This window comes from Parasteatoda tepidariorum, chromosome 11, assembly GCF_982258835.1.
Source record: "Parasteatoda tepidariorum strain Cologne lab strain chromosome 11, Ptep-v5.0, whole genome shotgun sequence".
In the NCBI taxonomy this organism is placed as follows: Eukaryota; Metazoa; Arthropoda; class Arachnida; order Araneae; family Theridiidae; genus Parasteatoda; species Parasteatoda tepidariorum.
In genome coordinates, this window is record NC_141765.1 from 51,594,272 (window position 1) to 51,613,006 (window position 18,735).

Sequence of the window (18,735 nt, forward strand, 5' to 3'; positions counted from 1 at the left end):
TTGCAAAGTACCGAAAAAAAATTATTAAAAAAAATTAACCAAAAGTCCAAGATAACGAGAGTAGAGGCCTCATGAGCTCAAAATCCTGTCCAAAGCTAGTGATCCTCATATGAAGTGGATATCATCTCATGTGAACCTAACATATAATGATATTGCAGATAAACTTATCCTCAGGCATGCCACAGATAAATGAGGATCATAATGACTTATCTCGAATTATACTCAAACAGAAAGTCCTCTATTGGTATTTCTTGGATGCAGTCACTAACACATGGTATTGTAGTGAAGGTCTGAGTACTACTATAAAATTTGAAGGGAACAAAAAAGACCAAACTGCTTTGGAACTTTTAACTTCCGGCCACTTAAGGACCCTTCAGTTTGTGAGAAGTCACTCCAGACTAACCACTCAGTTATGTAGTTTAAACGCAAGATGATTTATTTAAACAATAATTCATCATGCTGGAGATGAAGAAAAACAATCTCATGGATTTAATCTGATCCAGATTAGAAGGATATGAAATGTTCTTTATTAATATTAAATAAGAATACTTATTATTTCTCATTATTTAATTTATTAATTATAAAAAGATTGTAATGTATACAAAGGTTTATATAATTTATGTAATTGTAAGAAACAAGTTCAAAAGTTTGAATTAAATCGCTGTAAAAGTTTTTAAATAATAAAATTTAAATAAATGATATTTTTAAATTTTTTAAAACTATCTCTAGTTAAAAAAAATAAATTAGAAAGTGCGATTTTGTTTTTAATGTCTGATTTTGTAACGTTTATATTATATGAGCAAATTATTTAGTATATTTAAGGGGTTTGACTTTACGTACTTAACGTAAAACAATTTCGTATTTTAATGTACACAAATATTTATATAATTTATGTAAATGTAAGAAGCATGTTCAAAAGTTTGAATGAAATTGCTATAATAATTTTTAAGTAATAGAATTTAAATAAATCGTACTTTTAAATTTTTATTTTTAAAGCTATCCGTAGTTAAAAAGAAATAATTTAGAAAGTGCGATTTTGTTACTAATGTCTGATTTTGTAACGTTATATGTAAATTGTATGTAAATTATTTAATATATTTAATGGGTTAACTCTGCGTACCATTAAGATTGCATCTCTGTACGCAAAGACCTGATAATTGGTTCAAACATCATTAAGGGTGTTGTTTATTTTATAATTGCACGCTTTACATAATATACACGCTACAAAATAAAGCAAACAATATAGTTTAGTAAATAAAGACAACATGATGAAAATAAGGAAAATAAAAACAGATCATAGTTAAATATATTTCCAATTTTCATGGCAAACAAAATTATGTTACTATTGCAATCATCAAGCAAGTTTAAAGTTTAGTCTACAAAAAAGAAAAGAATATTAAGAATTTTTTATTTTTCTAAAAGTGTTACCGCTTAATTTAAAGATTATTCCCTTAAGGTGCAAAATTTGTTTCCAGTAAATTAGATCCAAATTAAAATTATGCAAATTTTATCTGACGTAAAAATTACTTCGACTAAACTAATAAAGTGCAGAATTATTATGCATTTTAAAGTTTACAAGATATACAATTTTAAATATATGTGTTATAACTTTTTGTCAACTCTCAATAAAGATTATGATTTGTAATACAGGTAAAGCTCTTTTTGGAAACGAGTAAATCCTATTTAAATAAAATTCAAATTCAGGAAGCATTTTATTATTAGACAAATGCTATTTTTTTTAAATAAAATCAACCAAGTTTTTTTTTTTCATTAAATGGAAAATACTATTATACACTATATCACCAAATCTGGGGAAATTCTTCATAAATGGTATACAAAAATATGCGATAAATATAAATGTATATGAAAGATATTTTTATAAATAATTAGTAAAAAACAACGTTTTAAAGCAGATGTCTTCAAAGAGGAATTAAAGGTTTATTATTAAAGATGATATTTTTTAAGTCTATTAATATTGTAAGAAATATTTGTATCTTATATTTATATACAATTTGCATCCAGTTTCACTTGACTTCAGATAACACAAAAATACAACACAAAATTAAATCGGTTATAATTTACGCCCAAGACGGAAAATTCATATATGCCAGAAATAATTCATGAAATATTCGTCACTCGTGCAAAATAATATTAAAAGTTCGACAAAATGGAATATGTAAGGAAATTCCATATCAGAAAATTTATTTATAAGTGTTAAGAAAAGTATTTTTATGCATTCACATGTCGTAGAAAAATATTTAGGATATGGATAGATATTTTATACATTTACAATTTGTTGTGTCTAAAATATTAAATATTTGCATGCATCATGGGGTAGGGCAAATCGGAAAGATTTACCTCAACTTATCTTCATTCTAAAATATTCAATATTTACGTTTATAAAATGTAATTATGCGTAAGAGGGAATAATAAAACATTCCACAAGTGTACATTATCAATTTTTAGTAACATAATGAAATTGATACTATTATCAAGTCACTGAATGTTATTTGACTTAAGAAGCATCCGGAACGTTTTTGACAAAATTTAAAAACTATTCTTTAAGCCATTAGGTCTCTTTGAATTTGGAATATAAGGAACTTTAAAACTCAATAAATTGATTAAAACTAATCGTGGTTACTGATCTTTATGTTTCTGAAAACTTTCTAGTATATTTAATTTATGTATTTATTTCTTATTTACAGATATGTTGATAGTACAGCTCAGTGAAAGTATTAATGTAACACACCAGATTAAAAGATTAAATAATCATATTTTAAAGTAATACATAATTTCAGCATATTTTTCTTACTTACTGTACACTAAAATATTTCCATCGCATTTCTGTCACAATAATTTTCACTACTCAGATTTGGCAAAAGATGTTCACATTAAAAACAGATGTTTCCCGATGAAAGAAACTTTCATCAAATAAAAAAGAAAAAAAAAAGTTACAAATGACGATTTCTTTTTCAGTTAAAAATAACAGCTTCATCGTTTTGCGGCATTAAAAAAAAACTCAGCGTATGGGGTTCTTATCTTTCATTAGCCATCATTGGGGAAACAAAACATTTATTTAATGTTTTAAATTAACTTATCTTTCAACTGAATGATGATTTAGCTGCAGATTTTCGATTAGAATTAACTGCTTGAAGAACTCCCAGAGAAAGATTAAAAAACAAATAGAATGGGAGACTTTTTTATCATCAACTTTGACATACCGCAAAGGATTTTGTTCATGAGGTTTGGCGTCTATCTTAAAATTTGGAAGGTGCAACATGTGAATTTAGAGAACACCCACTTAACACATACTATTGCAGTTGGTATCGTTGGCAACTGGCATTGATGGACGCATCTTAGGGTTCTGTATTCACATAATTGTATCCAATTAGCTGCTTGAATTTGGCATCCAACCAAAACTTCATCTGTCTCCAATTACGTCTTGAACCAAGGATATGATGACAGTAAATTTAGACGGAATGGGCTTGTTGGGATATACGAAGAGTGTGGGGTGTCTTAGAGGAAAAGGAGAGGTAGAGATATTGAAGGATTACCCAGGTAGCTTTGAAAGATTAATGAGAAAACGAGTTTCTATTTGCGGCAGTTTTATAGAAAATATGCTCAGAATGAGTTTTATTCTTGGAAGAGTCAAAAATTATTCATGCTTAAACTTCTTTAGATATTACTTAGATGCTCGGATGAAATCAGTGAAGAAAGCCGATTATTGCTTTTACACAATTTCTATGACTCATTTTCTCAAATGACTTGTATATGTTTAAATAAATATTTTTCTTATTCAAAATTGTATACTTATCAGTTGAAATTGTATTCTTATTTAAAATTGTATACTTATTAATTGAAACTGTATACTTATCATTTAAAGTTTTATACTTATCATTTAAAAAATCGTATACTTATTTAAAAAATTGTATACTTATTATTTAAAATTGTATCCTTATTATTTTTATTATTTAATATTTAAACTGTTGAGAACGATAATTTAAATAATTACTATTAGGTTATTATTTAAATATGCATTCTTATAATTAAAGAAAAAAGTCCCGCAGTGGACTGGTCGGTAAGGCACGGTTCCCAGCAGATCAACGAAGTCAAGCATCACTGGCTGCGGTCAGTGTGCGGGTGGGTGACCACTTTGATCAGCCTGCTTAGGGACCGAGGGTGTGCGGTATTGGTTCTCGTTAAACTGTTCTACCGTAAAGTGCTCGACTTCGCGTGCAGGTCGTCGGGCTACCGAAGCGGGGGTGCCATCCCCTCCGCAGAGGATCAAAATTGTGATGGCATGTCTTCGGATCATCCTAAGGGATGTTTCCCAGACTGTCGCCAATAGCCCACTGTGCAGCTCTAGTGCGGCGTAAATGAACAACAACAGCAACTTATAATTAAAAATTTATATATTTTGATTATTTATGTAAGAAAATATTTCAATGTGCATACGTAATACTTAAACTTATATTCTAATGATGAAAGTTTTTGAGTATGGTAGTTTGAATTCTTTTTGTGTTCTATGGTATAATTTAGATAATCTTATTTATTCTTTGAAAACATATTCGTATATGCGAAATGCATCTTTTCGTTATTCTAATATTGTTTAGTTAGTAAAATATTATGCATTCGTGTAACTTAAGTTCGCCATCTTTTCTTAAAATTTTATTTTTACACTGAAATGTGTATATTTAAAGATTCCTCTTAATTGAATGAATAGGTATTCTTAAGATTAAATTGTATGTATCACCATCAGTATGACCATTTAAAATGTTGCGATTTAAAGTGTTGTTGTTAAAATTGCTGTAGATGAGAAGTTATATGTTATAATTTTAAATATTTCTGAGTTTTTTGACCGCTTTTTCTGTTATATTAATTAAAAAGAAGCTTGCTCAAAAATTCATTCGTTTAACGGAAATAAAATGCGTAACTTAATAAAATTTTTGAGCTTGAAAAATTAAACAATCAAGACTAATTAATAATAATTTATTTCCAATTTAATTTTTTGAAAAAAATATTGAAAAGTTATATCCTAAGAAGGTTAGATATAACTTTTAAAAACGATCTTAAAAAAACCCAAGGAAGGCTTAAAAACAACTCTCTTATAATTGTCACATTATGTTATCGTATTCAAAAATAAAAGTATAACTTGTATAGCATAAGTATATGTTCTATTTATTTCTTTTTTCAGTGTTCAAAATTAACACGCTAATCCTGAATCTTTTATATATTATTAATTCAGTAGCTCATGAAAATGAAGGAGCTGTTTACCTTTTAATGGGAAATTTTCCCGAGAAAAAAACCTTCATTACGATAAATGAGATTGTTTTAATGACTTAAATATCATTAAGCAAATTCCATAATGACTACCTCAAATATCTACGCCTTAGAAAGAAAGAAAAATAAGACTAATTCCAATTACTTTCTCAAATGGAAACACAAAAGAGATCTTAATGGAGTTGTATTTCTTCATATACATTCTCCGAAGAAAGATATAACACTTTAACGAAAGAAGACAGAAAAATATATTTTGTTCTTTGAAAAAGATACTATTGTCAAATTATCAGCTAACAAAGGAAAACTAGATTCACTTATGTTCCGAAAGTATTTAAAAACAATAAGGTGAATAATTTGAAGCTACTTAATCATCTTAAGTCATAACAGAAAAGCTTAATATACTTAATGCTTTGCGAGAGTCATCACTACTCGTTTAAAAATGCAGGCTCATTTGAATATTTTACTTAAGCTTGAAGCCATCGTTTGATCCAGGCTTCTACTGAATGAATTAAGGTGATACAAACTTTTACTTTGTGAAGCATAAAGAAGTGTTATACTTACAGTTTAAGACGGCGGATTTTATGAGCGGAATGATATTTTAAAAGGAAGGAAATATTGCAATTAATGCAGTTGAGAGTTAAGTATAATTAGCGGTGTGAATAGAATTTCCCAGAGAGAGACTTTTGATCGATTATCTACCAGATTTCTGATAATTTGACGTACATTAGATTTGATATTCATAATTACTCTATTTTAAGCCATCTAAAAAAGGCTTTACATACATAATTTTAACTTTGTTATGAAATATTTAAAAATTTTCAGATGGGGTAATTTTGCATTGGAACTTAATTAAGAGTGTTTTTAAAGGTCTTTTGCCAAAGAAAGTAAAAAAAAGCAAATCTTTAAGTTTTAAACCATCCAGGCTATGTATCTTTCTTGCAAAAAAATTTAACTAGACTTCATTACGGAAAAAAGTATTTCAAATATTGCCAGGACACTGATTCATCTCCCACGCATATCAACGACCCCTGACTTGAAGGTCAGTGGGTGATGAGCAAGGAAAGTGTCGTTCCCCTACTATGGGGGAGGAAAAGGTTTACAAAAAGAGAAAAAGAACACTCTCTCTTGTGGAATCATTACTGACGGATGCAGTTAGAATTAGGGAGTAATGGGGCTCAAGAAGTAGAGATCTGGACTGTGTTTTTTTTCCTCTTTTTTTTTCTTTCTTTTTTTGTAGAAAATCTGTGTAATTGTATACATTATTTAACATAATAATCCAAAACCTGAAGTAAATATATGTCTTCGTCATCAATGAGTGTATCAAAAAACGAACAGCAGAGAAAACTTTCCAGAATGCTTTCACAAATATTGAAAAAAAAAGAGCTAAATAATTTAAGAAGTGTAAAATCGTCAAAATTTTCCCACCTGAGTGAGAATCAATTAATAATTTTAATTTCTGCATATTTTTCATGCAAAAATTTCATATAATAAAATTCAGTGTATATAGGATAGAACCCCTCCCTTGGTCTGGTTCTCTTATGGACTACCACGGCCCGTTAGTGGTCTGTGAATTATGTTATTTATAAAATAATGTATATTTGTAATGATTAATTATAATTATTTCGTCGTTACGAATAGAGCAATTTATTTTCAATGGCAAAGATATTATAATTTTTCTTAAATTTAGCTTATAGCGGAATGTTTTTTTTCAGGGCTGAAAATCTAAGATAAAACTAAGAAAGGAAAATTTTAAAGAAATATTATTTTCAAAACTTGAGTTAAATAATACTAATTTAATAAAATAATAATAAAAATTTAAAAAAAAATACCTCTCTCTACAGTACAAATTAGCTAGTATTATGGTAGTGACATTCGTAAGTGGTGTTCCATACTTATTAATGAAATTAAAAAGAACAATTCAGCTCATTTTAAAACACAAATTATAAACTTTTCCGTTTTCTAATAAATATAGATGTTGAAGTAAAAAAAAAAGAGAAAAAAGGTAAGTTAAAAATATTTAAACTCAACTCGCATTCCAAATTTAATTATTTTCTTTTTCATCCAAACCCTATATCGTAATTTATTTTCTTATAAAAATACATATAAAAAAAAAGAAAGATAGATTAATTGCAAAACGGTGCATATTTAAATGAAAATTTCTCATATAATCATAGAGTTAGAAAAAATAAAAAAGGGAAAACTGCTGGTTTGAAGTCAATAATAGAAATACCAAGATGGGTTGGGTTCCTCTTTTATCGCGTATTTTATTGTTAATAAGCATATTTTAATTAAATTTTTCAACCTCTAGATTATTGCTTGCCGCCCTTATATTCTCACAGGTATAAAGAAGGTCACGATATGTGAAATTCCAAATGAAATGCAAATTTTGCATCTTAGAACCGCGTTTTCCATGGCTACTTTCAAGTGAAAACGGAATTCTGAGAATTACAATAATTAACATTGTTTCAAGTTGAATACGAGAAGACATGTGGAAATGAAAAAAAATAAAACAAAACATTAAGTTCTAGCGTTGCATTGTTCTAAGACAACAAAATGATTTTATGCTAACTTTTATAACTAACTTTCTACATTAAGCTTCTTCCGAAAAGTTTATGAAAGCGACAAACTCTGAAATGTCGGAGGTAATTAGTTCGTTACTATTTTTCTGCTGGTCATGCTACGTAGGTGTGAGCTCGGATTGTAATGTGCGAAGATTTGTTTAAAAAATATTTCTTTTTCAACTTCATTCTAGATTGTTTTTCAACAGAAAGTAGCTAACTTTCATTTAGTTAATATTAACATTGTTTTCTAAATGAACTCTAAATTTGCAAATTAAAACGTGAAACTTACACTATGCAGAACATTTTAATTAATGGTGTTTTTAAACACAACTGAATTGATTTTAGTTTCATACTTAAGTTTTGTGCAAAGAGCGAGTAAGCTGTCAAAAAATTCATTTCTCGTTTTAGTGTTTCGGTACATACATGAGTTTTATGGCGTAGATTTATAAGCGAGATTAAAACTTAATTATTTCTTTTTTTAATTTAGGCATATGGTAAGGTTTTATGTAAAATTTTGATTTCGACTTTAAGGTTCTACTTCGAAAGTTCTGTCTGCGTATGGCTCTGCAGACATAATTCTTTTTAAGGGAATAATATGCTACTTTCTTTAAGTTTTGTAAAATTGTTACAGTTATTCATGATTTTTAGGTTGAATTAAGTACATCTTTCGCCAACGTCTTTTGCATATTTAGAAAAAGGCAGAAAATGTCAATATGCATAGAAGTACAGTTTTGTTGAAGTGAAAGACTAAATGCAGATTTCAAAAAATACATATATTTTTAAATTTTTACATAGTCACTTTATTGCAGTATTCTTTAAAAACATAAAAACTAGATGATTTTAATCTAAGTGAAAAAGTTTCGCCAGATTAGGGATTTTTTAATTTTTTCCTTTTGAATTAAATTTTTTCTTTTTTCAGGCTTTAAGCTATTAGACCATTTAAAAAGGAATAGATACTGCAAGATAATATGGATAATTAAAATTAGAAAGCTAAGTTTGCTTTAAGTTTAAAGTACACAAAATGTAATTTTTTTGTTATTTTCTTTGGCAAAAGAGTTTCAAGAAATAACTTTCATAAATGTTGCTATTTGTATTTTAAATTCGTGTGTAAGTATAACATAATAGCTTAAATGAACATGGTGAAAAAATATGAGTTTATTTTTTATGTCGCTCTAGTGTAAGGCTACGCTGGGGGGGGGGTCATGTGATTTTGGAAAAAATATAAGGAGTTTTTCCTCATTGTTGATCCGAAGTCACGGCTGCGAATAGTAGCGCCTTACTTCATTAACTTAATATTTTTTTTTTCGAATGGCAGGCACTGAACTTTATTCGTTTCGCCCAGGGACTAATATAGGGCCTTAGAAGATACTGGAGGTGTTACTCATTTCGCGTTACCCAGTGGGCACCTGTGAGTCAAAGTCGCGGAGGTGAGTGACATTGCTCACGCCACACTGCCCCAAACCCGTTCATAGGGTGGGTCACTTTCACCTATCACACACAACAGAGGACAACACAAAAGAGAGAAACATCCATGCCCAGGGCGGGATTCGAACCCGCGGCCATTGGCTTCGCAGTCAGGCGCGCTAACCGCTCGGGCACCTGGCCGGCTCATTAACTTAATAAAATCGAAGAGAAAATGATATGAAATGTATTCTAACATGCTCCCCATTTCCTAAAATCTATAGAAGTAAGATTAATATTATCTATTAAACTTTGACTTCTTCTGCCTGTTTTAAGTTCATTGAGTGAAATACCGCGGTTTTGTTCTCTTTTTGTATTTGGGATATGTTGTTTGAACTGTGGTATGCTTAAATATAGCATATCATTTTTTATCACTTCTGAAAGTTTGTATCTCTAATAATGAGATACTTTTTAATGAGATGTCGGATGGTTTGAGGAAGTTGTCACACTATATCCAACTTCTCTAAATAAAAACTGAATTTTTAAACTTTAACCCCTTTATTATTGAAACTATGTCTCTGAATCCATAGTTTCAACTGATAAAAAATATTTGCTTCCATTAGTACATAAATAATGCTTTCATGGTGTTTTTCTCATCTTCTTCAAGTTACTATGGATTCTGAGACGCCTGATGTGCCCTTGTGATCTAAATTTTCTTTTTTCTCTTTCCTTTATTTGTGCACCAGATATAGTTCGTAACATCGATTCAATTTTGAGTTTACGATTACCAATGTTTAACTCTGTAGCCTTGTAATTTTGAACCCAATCCTGAAGACAAGAGAACTTTTGGATCAAGTAGCAGGAGATATTTGTCTTCATGGAGGACTTTCTGATGGAGCTAACCTGCAGTTGCATTACATGGAGAGGAAAGTCACAAAATCCTTCCATAGTCGGCCTGATGCCAAGGAGACTCTAACCCATGCTCCATCTACCACTGAGGATATTTTACGTCAGCGCCGCAATCGGTGCGAGCCGGGTGCGGAATTCGTATCGACCAGCCATCGCTGGAATTCGAACCCGGGTCACCTCATTGGAAGACGAGCGCTCTATCTCCTGAGTCACCACTGCACCACACAGTAACGATTAAGTTCGGTATAGTATGGTCGAAAACAATAACGCCTTAAAAAACGAAAATAGAGTGATTTCGTACACTCACGCAGTATCTTGTGTAAATTCTGTAGAGTTTATTTTGTGTTTTATAGATCGTACGACCGAGAGCATACGGAATTTTACGTGAGAGTACGAAATGTCTCTAGGGATTTTGGCTGTTGATTTTCGATATAAAATGTTTAACATTTTGTAATAGAATACTTTGCTAAAATAAACAGTTAAAAGGATATTTTTTTGGAAATATTTTTTTGGGGAAAACTTTATTAAAGATAATGTTCCTGGAAACAAAATGCTATTTCTGCTTTTTCTTAACTATTTTGACTAAATATTAATAACTAAACATTTCCTTTAATCACAATTTAAAACTTAAATCTCGCATAAACATTAACTAAATAGTGCTCATTCAATCAGCCCTGAGAGGATAATATTTTAGACAACAAATTTGAATTTAAATTAGAATTTTACTCACTTCTGATAGAAAAACATTTTTAAGTCTTATATTTGGATGTCCGCTATATTGAAAAGAATAGATTCATCAAATCAAAATAGAAGTTGGGGTTGGTATTAAAATTCCAGAGACCTATCGCTTTCAAATTCCATGATCACAATTCAGACGTAAAATAAGGTACCGCTCTGATACACAATCTTTTAATGAGTCCTGATTAGCAAATGGGGGCGTTGGGCACATTAATTTGCATAAGATAATTGAAATTAGCTTAGTTTTCTGCACAAGATACTTTGACCCAATTTCATTTTCTTCAATTGTCTTACAGCTTTAAAATATAACTTTCCCTATGGAAACTATAAACAATGTTATTCTGATATAAATTTATTAAATTAATCAAAATATGTGTGTATAAATATGAAGAAAAAAATAATTTAAATTTTAAGCATAAAAATTTCTCTTTAAATAATAGTTCGTATTATTTTTTGGATCTTTAATCCATTGTATATTTTCTAAATACTATCGTTTTTTCATCCACCGAACATTAGAGTTTTGATTACTTCCGGGAAAATAAATAGTTATCATTTTATTGATTATATGTTATTTTTCTACAGTGTTATCTATTGTTTACATATAACCGGTACTACTTACTTTCTCATTAAGTATTTAGGCAGCACTGCAAAGAAATTCTGAAAAAATTTACGGTAAAAAGTACCGGTACTTTGGGTGCATCACACTACAAAATCCATTTTACTGCAAAAATCATTTTTGTCGGGAAATTTTACACCGCAAATTTTGCAGTAATATTTACATAATTTCTATGATCCAGTGATTTTATGGTAAATACTAAAAAAATTACGGTCTATAAGATTCTTTGTTCAGTAAAATTTGACAGTAAAAATCGGTTTTACTGTAAAAAGTAGTGGCATTTTGGATGATAGTAATTTTTACCAGATACTTTACAGTGTTATCTATTGTTAACATATAACCGCTACTACTTACTTTCTCATTAAGTATTTAGACCGCGCTGCAAAGAAATTCCAAAACAAATTACGGTAAAAAGTACCGGTACTTTGGGTGCATCACACTAAAAAATCTATTTTACTGCAAAATTCATTTTTACCGGGAAATTTTATACCGTAAATTTTGCAGTAATATTAATATAATTTCTATGATCCAGTGATTTTATGGTAAATACTAAAAAAATTACGCTCCATAAAATTCTTTGTTCTCTAAAATTTGACAGTAAAAATCGGTTTTACAGTAAAAAGTAGTAGCACTTTGTGTACCGGTAATTTTTACCAGAATTTGATCCAGAATTTGTTACAGTGAAACATATGACCAAGTCACATTTCATTTCCGAAGTTTTTTGGTTATTGAATGTTTTGTTCAAGCATTCGGGGATTTAAACTGGCAGCATTTGCTTGCTAGCCTGCAGAAACTGGCCCGGTAAAGAATTTACGGCTATAAATTTCATGCATCCTGTCATTTTCCTTTTAATATATTGAAGGATTTCTTTTATCTAAATATATTTTTGGTCTAATATTTTAGATGGTACACATTCATAAGGAAATGTGATATTATAATTGTATTCAGTTGAAATGAAATAATATCATTGAGGGTATTACAGATACAGTTGCAAGATCAACGATAAATATCATAGGATTTGAGATTTTAAAATGATAAATATTTATTGGGTTAGCACAATATTTGTATCTCTATTGTGCTGTACTCTTTAAAGACGGTTGCCATCGGCCTCAAAAGGAAGCCTTCGCTAAAGATTAGTGAATATTTCTTCAATGGAATTATCGGCGATGTTAAATGTGCTTTGTGGTTAACTGATGTTCCTTTAAAGATGAGTAAAAATGTTCAGTTTTACTTAGTTTATTCTTCATTTACTGAACTTTTCAGACATACATGTATATTTTATAATAGTAAAGTCAACTTTTTTTCTTTTAATTTAAAACAATATCTGCAATTATCACGATGATCTATAACAACTACGTAAAAATGTATTTTTAATTTCGAAATATGTGGTATGAGTTCGTAGCATTGCTACATCAAAGGTAATTCTTAATAAAATATTTATTTCGTTATTTACTTATTTCTTTATTACTTCTTTGTTTCTCTTTTTCAAAGCAATGTCACTGAATTTTATTTCAAAACACTATTAAGGTTTAAAAAAGATAATTAAATATTTTTTATTAGCAACCTCTTTTTAGAAACAAGAAAGTTCTAATTTTAATCTTAACTAGAAGGAAAATTTTTTTCACGAAAGTACGTTTCTGTATTTTAATGCAACTTTTACGTATTTTCGGTATTTTAATATTTTAAAATTTTTTGTGTTGTTTTTACAGTTATAACCATCTCATATTTTCAAGACCCTCCAATAAATAAGCGATCGTGGTCCTCTTTTTAGTTTAGCTATTAGAACTTGGAATTAGATATATTTAAGGCCTTATTAACTTCTCTAAGCACTGTAAGAAGAGCATATAAGTAATCAGAAATTTTATTCCTCCTACAGTGTTACAAATTTAAAATGTATTGAACCATATTATATTTCAGATGAGCTGAAACCTTAATACTGTGCTAAGTTAAACCACAGTATCGTTCAAATTAGCTGAAACCTTAATGTGGTGCCAAGTTAAATCACTATATCGTTCAAATTAACTGCAACCTTAATATGGGGATAAATAAAATTACAATATTGTTCAAATTAGCTGCAACTTTAATATGATGCTAAATAAAAACACATTATCGTACTTTTTAAGATTGTTAAAATAGTTTAAATTGAACAGAAACATCTTTATATTTAATACCTTATTAACGTTACCACAAAGTTGTACTATATTATCGTACGAGGTGCCCATATTACAGTTCATCTTTGAATATATTTTCTATAAGATTGAACCTCAACCACATAAAATAAAGTAGGAATAGAAAAGAACAAATACACAAGAAAAGATTTCTTAGTGCCTAAATTATTAAGAAATATATCTTTTTTCAGCAATTTAATTAAATTTTATTTCAGAAAATTATTCAGGTTTAAGAGAGACCATTAAACGTAATTTTTATTACTAACTTCTTTTCTGAAATTTTGAAGTTCTGTTTTTAATCTTAACTAGAATAAAATGAATCTTTCAAAAACACACCCTTCTGTATTTTTATACTATTTTTGTATTTTTTTCCCAGTTGCAACTGTCTCAAATTTTCAAGAACCTTCAATAAATAAGCGATCAAGGGCCTCTTTTTAATTTAGTGTCCAGAACTTGGAACTTGATATCTTAAGGCCTCACTGACATCTCGAGCAAACTTTAAGAAGAGCTTTCAAATAATCGTGAACTTTATTCAGCCTACTTAATCCCCGTAAAAGGAAAGTGGAAAAAAAAGGAACGAATGCAGAAGAAAACACCCCCTAGTGCCTAGGATTAGAAGCAATTGCAAAAAGAGTGAAAAAAAATTCAAGTTGTATTCCCTGAAGTAAACAAAGTATCTGATTTGACTGAAACGAACTTTTAGAACTAAAAGAATATGAAGAGAAACAGCAGTTTTTTTTTCTTTTCCGTTCTCATTGTAAAGAATGGAAATGAAATGTTTGTTTCTTGATCTTTTGAAAACACTTAATACGCACAGTTATGTGCTTCGTGAAACTGTAATTCGTTGAAGTAAAAACTCACTTAAACTTGGAGGAAAGTAAAACAAATGTAAGTTTTTTGTTCAAAAAATTTAAAAAATAAAGTGCAGTTTGGTTTTATTTATTAAATAATTTAAAATGACTAACAGCAGGATAGTCATTGACAATAGTCTTTATTCTAGATATAATTATATAGTATTTGTATAAAAGTTTTCCTGGGTTTTTTTAGAAACGAAGAAAAATTTACTTTTAACTAAAACTTACTCTCTATGATTTTTCCAACAATAAAAGTTTTTTGATGTTTTTCTTTTCACGTTATGGAATATGAAATACAGAAAAAAATAATAAAAACGTGAAAAGTGTAGATGTAACTTAAAATGTCTAAATGTATTTTTCTCTTTCTTAATCAAAGTGGCTCAACTTACAGAATATTTTCATACCTTATTGCTTAAGGAAATTTAATCAAAATATTTGTAAACTTTATTAGTGCATAATTTAAAGAAATGATGGATAAGGTATTACTCTCCATGCATTACACTATTAAAAATTAATAGAATCTCTAGGCAATCTATAGAATCTTTGGCATTCTATAGAATCTCTAGAAAATGTGGGAAATAAGAATCGTGTCATGCACTACCGGCTAGTTTTAGGCATTCTATAGAATGCCGGATTTCAAAACTGATAACATATACACATTTTGAGGACCACTCCCGAAATGTACAAGTTGAATTTCAGGAACAGTGAGCAAAATAAAAAATGGAACACCCTGAATAACTTTTGATCCAATGATCGGATCGTCACATTCTAGGACTCAATCTTAATGGTTTAAGGGGGTGATCTCAAATATGCTAATTAATTACTGACGAAGATATTTTAAATTAAGAAATAAGATACAAAAAAGTACTTTCTATGAATAAAATTGAACACTTCGTGAAATTTAGCAAAATTCGCATAAAGAAAAATTAACATTAGGGGTCCAAAGTTTTGATCATTTTCCTGACCAAACTATTGGAACCATAATTTGCAGATTGCTGATACCCCCTATATTATGGGGGTCATAAATTCGAATCTGTCGAAAAAAATGATGTTTTTTTACAGAAAATACGTTTTTGTGTCTGATTAAGTAACTTATAATATTGTCTAATTACTAATTAATTACCGTACTTGAAATAGTCCACTCGAACCATTAAGATTGATTCCTAGAACCTGAAGTTTCAATCAGTAGATCAGAAGTTATTCGGGGTATGCCGTTTTTTATTTTGTGCACTATGTGTCGAAAAAAAAGTGCTTTTTGAATCAATGTCCTTCATAGGCGAAATAAGGTCTCGCAAAATTTACTCAACATTGTTTTTCGCACTCACAGACTACTCAAAAGCTTAAAATTTTAAACAATTTTAATCAAAAAATATCACCATCTATATTTTCTATGCAGTTCCCATTACTCATGCAAATTTCGGATTATTTTCAAAAGATCTAATAACTGTTGAATTGTTTCCTTCGTTTAACGTTTACTTAATTTTTTTACTACATTATCTATTCAGAAAATTTTTAATTTGAAGAAAGTCGCTCTCGACGAAATATATTATATTGGACGAATTCTTTTCCTTTCCACGACACCAAATGGTATCAGTTAAATAAAAGAAAAATTTTTGCGAATGATTAACTGTTTATTCATAAACATGCTAGGTTTATTTTAAATAAGTTTTATTATTTCAATAAGTAAGCATCGCATCTGAATCGTAAACGGAATAATATTATCAAAGAAAAAATCTGTTAAAACTATCTTTTTACCTAAAGCAGAATTTCAAATTGTATGTAGAAGGCCTTAAATACCAGAGAAATATAATATTTTAAACATAATAAAATCATAAACTTATTAAAGCGATTTAATCAGTTTACTTTATATCCCGATTTACTTTAGTTTTTAATTCCATTATGAAAACAACTACTGAACATCTGAGTCTTTATTATGAAAACTGTTTAAACGTATAAGGTATAGAATTAATTATTTTTGTTTCAAAAATCTTGAAGTTTGAGGCAATTTCTAAATAGATTCGGATAATTGAAGTAACTCTACTGCGTGTAAGTTATTTGCCCTGAAGGACTTTTAAAATGTTCATTCTTTTACCTCGCATAATTAAATTGCTTTCAAAACATACATATGTTGACTGAATTTTCATGTATGAATAGATGAATAGCTTTTATTTTCCGGTTTATAAAGTATGTCAGTATTTCAAATTTGCAGTAGTTGATCTTGCTAAAATATGTAACCTGACTCTTATTGAAGTCATTTAAGTTTTCGAATAAAATATTTCCAAACTATCACAGCAGGAAAATGAAGTAAAATATAATAGCCATTTCGTAATGTTTCAATGGGAATAACTCAGTTATTTTAAATATTCATCCAATTTTGATACTTAACTGAGTAAAAAAAATGCAGACAATGCATGAAATATAATTAATTTAGATTCATTTTGTTTTTAATTTGAATATAAAGTGGCGAAATTGAAAAAAAAATAATTCGGGTAAATTTAAAAAAAAATTTATTGGTGCAAAAATAACAAAATTTCATGCATAAACAAAAAAGCATTTTTGTTAAATAATTCAGTTATAATTATGTTTGTTTAAATATCATTTATCAGTGCTTAATTTTAAAATAAGTCTTTAGTTTTTAAAATGCTTTACTGAACTGATGTGAGATAATAGTGAGATAGTGTTAAGATATATAAGCTATCTCTGATAAAAATAATTTAAAGTTCCTAATAAAATATTTAGAAACTATTGAAGTGGTAAGAAAGAAGCATAATATAATAAGCATTTCGTAATATTTCAATGCGAATAACTCAGTTATTTTAAATAATCATCCAATTTTGATTTCTTAACTGAGTAAAAAAATTTAGACAATACATGAAATAAGAGTAATTTCCATTCCTTTTAGTATTAACTTGAATATAAAGTGCCGAGATTTAAAAAAAGGAATTAATGGAAAAAATAACACAATTTTATGCATAAATAAAACAGCATTTTTGTTAAATAACTCAGTTACAATTACGTTTGTTTAAATATCATTTATCAGTGTTTAACTGTAATAACTCAGTTATAATTACGTTTGTTTAAATATCATTTATCAGTGTTTAACTGTAAAAAAAAACTTTAATTTTTAAAATGCTTCGCTGAAATGATGTGAGATAGTTTAATAAAAAGGGACAATCTTGTTTAGCCATGACCTGAAGCGCAACTTATCATGATTGTCTAAATTGCCAGAATATTTGATATTTCAAAGAACACTTACAAAAAATAGTATAACATTTATGGGGATAGTAAAAATATCAAACAAAAATCTGAGCCTGTCTGGAGGGTCTGAAGAAGATTTTTATTTTGAATTAAAAAGACTGTTTATAAAAGCGCAAAGGGTACTTAAAATCTCACAGGAATGATTTATAAGAGTGATTGATCAATTGGATACATTTTCAAACGAGATGGAATCTACTATACGATGCAATACACAAACGATAAGTTGAAATCAAATTCTGGAAAACGAGGAGAAGGACAAGGTAAAATGGAAAAAATCTCCAGGGCATTTTAGAGTTTTGTATTGCGTATTAATATTAATAATGAAAACTCAATAAGTGATGCAGCAGTTAAGGAATGAAGGTAAAACAAAATGGAAAAAAATATCATTAGGGCTCCAAGAGGTTTTGTATCTAGTATGAGTAGTTTTGTATCTACTAGTATCTGAGGTAAACCCATTGAAAGTGGAACTTGCACAAAAGGAAAATTTAGAACCGGTATTGCACTGTATTACTATGAGTTTTAAGACGACAAATAATTTGTGTCGTTTTTTAAAACTTCAAAAGAAATCAGAGAATGAAAAATCATTTTTAGCTTTTTAAAGTTCGATATAATATAATAATAAAGTAGATAAGTACGTTTAAAAATTTTTTTATGTTATAGTAAATTGACTTGTTTTTGCCACAAAGTAAAAAAAATGATGGATACTCAAATATCACAAAACTTCCTTTGTTTCTGACGAAACCATTTCCTGATATTTGCTCCGAACGAAAATTTTGTCAAAGCGACAAAACAGCAACCGCCACTTCTTTGAGGAAATAGATTTCATCTAAATTAAGGAAATCTTTAATCATTCAGTTTTATTTTTCAAAAGAAAAATACGAGTTACATTGTTAATCACTTTTTCAAGGGCTCCATATAGGTACATCAATTTCACCCAAACAACACAACAG

At 28.8% G+C, this 18,735-nt stretch overlaps 1 protein-coding gene and 1 long non-coding RNA gene across 7 annotated transcripts in view; one reads left to right on the top strand and one right to left on the bottom strand.

Annotated features, from left to right (window-relative positions):
• LOC147801805 (uncharacterized) overlaps positions 1-14,185 on the top strand; it is a 202,127-nt gene extending 187,942 nt beyond the window's left edge. The window contains exon 4 of the long non-coding RNA XR_015430552.1: positions 14,050-14,185. This is a non-coding gene — a long non-coding RNA (uncharacterized LOC147801805). The remainder of the gene's footprint in view (positions 1-14,049) is intronic.
• Positions 1-18,735, bottom strand: part of LOC107455088 (CUGBP Elav-like family member 2) — a 772,083-nt gene that overhangs the window by 115,313 nt on the left and 638,035 nt on the right. The window lies entirely within an intron of this gene.